Source organism: Orycteropus afer, unplaced genomic scaffold (assembly GCF_000298275.1).
Source record: "Orycteropus afer afer isolate SDZICR_OR568_19922 unplaced genomic scaffold, OryAfe1.0 scaffold00004, whole genome shotgun sequence".
Classification (NCBI taxonomy): domain Eukaryota; kingdom Metazoa; phylum Chordata; class Mammalia; order Tubulidentata; family Orycteropodidae; genus Orycteropus; species Orycteropus afer.
In genome coordinates this window covers 35,490,936-35,496,838 of record NW_006921591.1, presented here as the reverse complement: position 1 = coordinate 35,496,838, position 5,903 = coordinate 35,490,936, and positions in this window count along the sequence as shown.

Below are 5,903 nucleotides of genomic sequence, written 5' to 3'. Positions count from 1 at the left end.
AGTGACCTGAACTACACGTAAATGGGCTAGTCACATTTACGCTGATTCTAGAAACATGAACAGTGACCAAAGCTAGACTTATTTTAACTTCTTACAGTTAAGGTGGTGCTCTTCACAGTGATAGTGATCAAAGCTATTCTAGTTTTAGCGACTTACATTTATGCTGCCAATGGTCACAATGACAGTGGCCTTTGCTGCACTTACGTTAGCAAGTTAAGCACATGAGACCCTAGTTACACTTCCTTTGAGACATACATTTATGGTGACCCTGCTCTCAATGCCACTGACCTTTGCTTCACTTAGATTCGCTCCTTAGAGACATGGGGATGCTGGCAAAAATGACAGTGACCTTAGGCAAACTTATGTTAGCTAATTCCAGTTACAGTGATGCTGATCACACTGACAGTGACCAGAAAACCTTGACATTCGCTAGATAAAATTATGGTGACCTTTATCAGACTCACCTTAGCTAGTTACATTGAGGGTGATGCTGGACACAGTGAGAGTGCCTTACTGATACTAAACTATTTCTCACAATCGTGGTCTGATTCCACAAGCTCTTGCCACTGACCACACACAGAGGTGGAGTGGGACGGTGGCCCCGGCAGGGTCTGGGTCAGGAGGCTGCAGTAGGGGCCGACTCTACTCACTGGCCACAGTGTCACAGAAAATGGCCCTCTGGGACCAAAGTTATTGGGACACCAGCTGAACGGCTGCTCTGGGTAGGCCCTCCACACCACCAGGCTGGCTTAGACTGGACCTCTCCAGCTGTGTCACCAGACCGGGGTTGGGTACAGGCCTTGGGTCTGGGCCATCAAGGACAACAAGCAGTTGGGGGAAGGGCAGGCACCGCTCCGTCCCCATCTGTACGCACTTGGAAGAGTGAATTCACTTTGGTGTCCAGGCTTGGTTGCCTCTTCTGTAAGAGCGGACACGAATGGACGGTCCCTGGAAGCAGCGCGTCTGGGGTGAGGTATGCGGGAAGTACACGTGGGCACGGGGGCAGGCACGGCTGAGGGCAATTTCCACTGTGGCGTCAGGGATTGGAGTGGACCTAGAGCCATCCAGCATGAGGTCAGAACCTGGCCCTCAGAGGCACCCAAGGGGGATGGCCTGGCCTCCCTGACCCCAGTGAATTCAAGGCGGGACACCACCCAACCCCTTGAGCAAACAGCTCAGGGCACCAGGAGGCCCCAGCCTTCGAAGGCACAGCAACTGTTTCTCAGTCCCCTCTTGTCTCAAAGGAAAGGCTGGCCTGTACAGAACAGACATTAGGCCTTAAGCGTCTCCACAGAGCATTTGGGGTTAGGGGGGACCTTCTTCCTGGATGTGTGGTCCCACCTCCCATACCATGCTCACCAGCGAAATGGACACCCTAAGCCTTCACGGGGACTGTTCTCAAGTGTCCACATCACTGGGTGAACAGGTCTCGAGGGTGGTGTTCCATGGCCCGCCAACAAGGATTAGGTGCCTAGAGGACAGCCCCGGGAGCCTGCAAGCTCTACCCAAGGCCCATCCCCATCTCCCATCGCACAGTTGCCAGTGTGTCCTCCCCTTTTGAAGAGGAGGCTGAGGCTGGCTCTTTGCCACATGCTTCCACGGTCCCCAGCAGGTGGCCGCACTGCATTTCCCACCATACCCAGGGCTTTTCCAAGAATGCCCAGTCCCGCCAACCCGAACACCCTCTTGGTGCCCCGTCCCTTCAGCCCCTAGTACCATCCAGCCATGCCATGCCATGCCATGCCCTTCAAGCACTGCAGCTCAAATATCACCTTGCCCATGGGCCCTCCTGACCCCAACCTGGGCCACCTACCAGCTTCCTCCACAGGCAAGTGCCAAGCTCTAGGGCTGGGCTGTGTGAGTGAGTTCACGGCTCCCTTACAGCGTGGGGAGTCATTTCTTGGGGGATTGTCCAACCACCCATCCACCCTGTGCCTGGCCCTGGGAAGCCAAAGTTCCACAAACATTGGACTGGGCTTGGCCAGGAGTCCCCTCCACACAGGGCCTACCAGGTGCGAGGAGCCAGTGAACAGAAGGGGTGCCTCCCCAAGGGAAGCAAACCTCACTGCCAGGTGTGCCCCCCATGCCTCGACGAGGATCCCAGGGAGCCCAGGGAAGGCACCGCCCCCCATTCTTCGACTGCAGTGTCAGAAGCCCCAGTGCTGCCCAAGTGTCTTCCCCTTTCCTCTCTCGGAGGCTAGGCACTGCCCTTAGGGCAAGGTCCCTAGTTCCCCCACAGGACGCAGGGCCCAGTTGCCATGACCTCCTCCAGTGCACTCCCACCGCCATTACAGCATAAAAAGAAGCACCCAGCCAGGATGAGATGGAGTTCCTCGGCCCTGCTATCCATGCCCCGGGCACCTGCCCCTTCCAGGCGCAGACCTGCATCCAGAGCCCCAGACTCGGCCTGAGACCCCATGCCTGCCGCTGTGCCCACCCCTCTGGGTCCACTAGCCAGTATCTGCCCATCTGCGGCCCCTTCCCCACTTCACCCTGTCGCCCCTCAGGACACAACTCATGCACAATGACTTGGGCAGGGAAGGGGGGAGGGGAGGCACAGTGGAGGGGAAAGAGTCGGGGCGTCGCGGGGGGGTAGCACTGTCGGGGATCTGGGCACTCAGTGGTCGTTACCTCATGGCCATGCACTCACCTCAAGCCCAGTCACCCAGCGTGCCCACCTTCACCAGTGTGCGGTGGCGGCAGGGTTCGCAGCGTGCGCAGGCCTAGCACCCCGCTTCTGCACAGCGTGGGCTTAGGCGCTGGACACGGATGTGCCCTGAGCACAGTCAGCACTCACACAAGATCGGCCTCTTACCCCCTGCTAGCCTGCTGATGCCCCTCCGCAAGCCCCCAGAGGCGGCGGAGCTGCAAGAGCAGTGCATTGCCAGGTCAGACCTCAAGCAGGCGCTGCAGACCCCTGAGCGCCACACGCCTGCCACTGCGACGTGCCATGCATGGCAGCTTGCCTCTCATTGGGTGAGTGCTGCTGACAGGTGCAGCCCCGGCCCAATGGCGGTTGGTGGTAGTGGGGCCTTCCTTGGAAATCTCCCCACAGCTGGGGAGCTTTGTCCACAGACAAGGCCTGTGAGCTGATGGTGAGGGGCTGTCTGTGGTCAGATTTCGAGCCCAGCGCTGTCTCTTTGGAGCCCCGTCACCTCAGCTAGATGGCTCTGTCATTGAGATAGGCCTGGTGGTGCTTTCTTTGTTGATTATCGAGGGAAAATCAAACCATTCCCCACTCCAAGTAATCTGGGGGATGGGCTGTCCAGTGGGACCCTGACCACCCAGAGAGATTTCGTTGGTTGCTTTCTGAAAGGCAACTTCTAGTCTTGCTACATCTGGAAGCTTTGTTGAAACCAGTGCTGCGTGACAGGCACACACAAGCCTCCACAGACAGGTGGCTGTGTGCCAGGTGCACAGGCTGGCACTCTCCAACCTGGGGGCTCGAGCTTACTGTGGTTGCATGCGGCAGAACGGCTGCAGCCTTGTAGCATCCCCATGGCACCCTGCCTTGTCCTGCGCCACCCTTGCTGTCGTTTCCATGTCTGAGGCTGGAGTTGCGACTGCTATTACTGCATCTGGTAGAGGGGCTTCATCTTTCTCACTGACCCTGCATTTGGAACATGTGACTGGGCTTTGCACACCCCACAGATCCATTTGGGTGAGGCCGGTCTCTGCTCCTCACAACCCCCACACCCCCAGTCTACAGAGACTTTTGGGGCTTCCAAGAGTCCCAGCCCAGGAAAGGAGGTTTGGGAAGGCAAGGAAGCCTACCGAGAGGGAGAAGCAGGAGAGCCGGCTCAGTCAAGACCAGAGACCCCTGTGCACATCTGGGGAGCTCATAGGAGGAACCTTAAGACAGACTTCCAAACTCTGCTTCTGATTCAGGGGCCACTTCCCTGTTTGAAGGGCTCAGGCTGCATGGGATGTACAGTCAGTGTTACCTCTGTTTTTTCTCATTGTGAGGTCTAAATGCGTCCCCGGCTGACACAGCCGCTATTATTTCACACCATCATGGTCCAATACCACCAAGCTCTTGCCACTCACCACAAACAGAGGTGGGGTGGGACAGTGGGCCTGGAGGGGTCTGGGTCAGGAGGCTGGAGTAGGGGCCGGCTCTTCTCCCTGGCCACAGTGGCACAGAAGGAGGCCCTTTGGGACCAAAGTTATCGGGACACCAGCTGAGGGGCTACTCTGGATTGGCCCTCAACACCGCCAGTCTGGCTTAGGCTGGGCCTCCCCAGCAGTGTCACCAGGCCGGAGGTGGGCACAGGCCCTGGACCTGGGGTATCGTAGGCGACAGGCAGTTGGGGTGAACGGCTGGCCCCGCTCCGTCCCCATCTATATGCACTTGGGAGAGTGAATTCACTTTGGTGTGCGAGCCTTGGTTGCCTCCTCTGTAAGAGAGAACATGAATGGACGGTCCCTGGAAGCGGCGCCTCTGGGGTGAGGTGTGCGGGAAGTACACATGGGCAAGGGGGCAGGCACAGCTGAGGGCAGTTTCCCCTGTGAGGTCAGGGGTTGGAGTGGACCTAGAGCCATCCAGCGTGAGGTCAGAGCCTGGCCCTCAGAGGCACCCAAGGGGGCTGGCCTGGCCTCCCTGACCCCAGTGACTTCGAGGTGGGACACCACCCAACCCCTTGAGCAAACAGCTCAGGGCACCAAGAGGCCCCAGCCTTCGAAGGCACAGCAACTGCGTCTCAGTCCCCTCTTGCCTCAGAGGACAGGCTGGCCTGTACAGAACAGACATTAGGTCTTAAGCGTCTCCACAGAGCATCTGGGGTTAGGGGGGACCTTCTTCCTGGGTGTGTTGTCCCACCTCCCATACCCTGCTCACCAGCGAGATGGACACCCTAAACCTTCACGGGGACTGCTCTCAAGTGTCCACGTCACTGGGTGAATAGGTCCTTGAGGGTAGTGTTCCACGGCCCACCAACAAGGATCAGGTGCCTAGAGGACAGCCCCAGGGGTTTCCAAGCTCTACCCTAGGCCCATCCCCATCTCCGGTCACACAGTTGCCAGTGTGTCCTCCCTTTTTGAAGAGGAGGCTGAAGCTGGCTCTGTGCCCACAGCTTCCCACGGTCCCCAGCGTGTGAATGCACTGCACCGCCTTTCGCACCATACCCAGGGCTTTTCCAAGCATGCCCAGTCCTGCCAAACCCAAGCACCCTCTCAGTGCCCCATCCCTTCTGCCTGTAGTGCCCATCCAGCCATGCCATGCCATGTCATGCCCTTCAAGCGCTGCAGCTCAAATATCACCTTGCCCACGGGTCCTCATGATTCCAACCAGGGCCACCTCCCAGCTTCCTCCCCAGGCAAGTGCCAAGCTCTCGGGCTGGGCTGTGTGAGTGAAGCCACGTCTCCCTTACAGTGTGAGGAGTCATTTCTTGGGGAAATGTCCAACCCCGATCCACCCTGTGCCTGGCCCTGAGAAGCCAAGCTTCCACAAACACTGGACCGGGATTGGCCAGGAGTCTACCAGGTATGAGGAGCCAGTGAAAACAAGGTTACAGTTATGGTCATGGTGGTGACAGAGACTGTGATCTTGTGTTCTGAACTCCTACTGCCACTCTGACAAGTATATACCACCAATGAGATCGTCTTACCATGAACGAGTTTATTCTTATAATATGGAAGCTTTAACTTCAAGTCCCATGTACCAGGCACTAGGGGCTTCAGGTCTGCATCCAGCTCCTGGCCCCTTGGACCTAGAGGATTTTATTCACTCACTCATCTGCTGGCTGCTAAGACTGAAAAGTCCAAGGTTGACAAGTCAAAGGACACAATCCTAATGTTACCAAATTACACGACAGGCCAGTTATTCAAGTCCATTGAAAATTCTAAGTTAGGCAGAGCATGGCAGGTTGGTGAAGAATGATACGACTACACACAGGGTTCAAGCA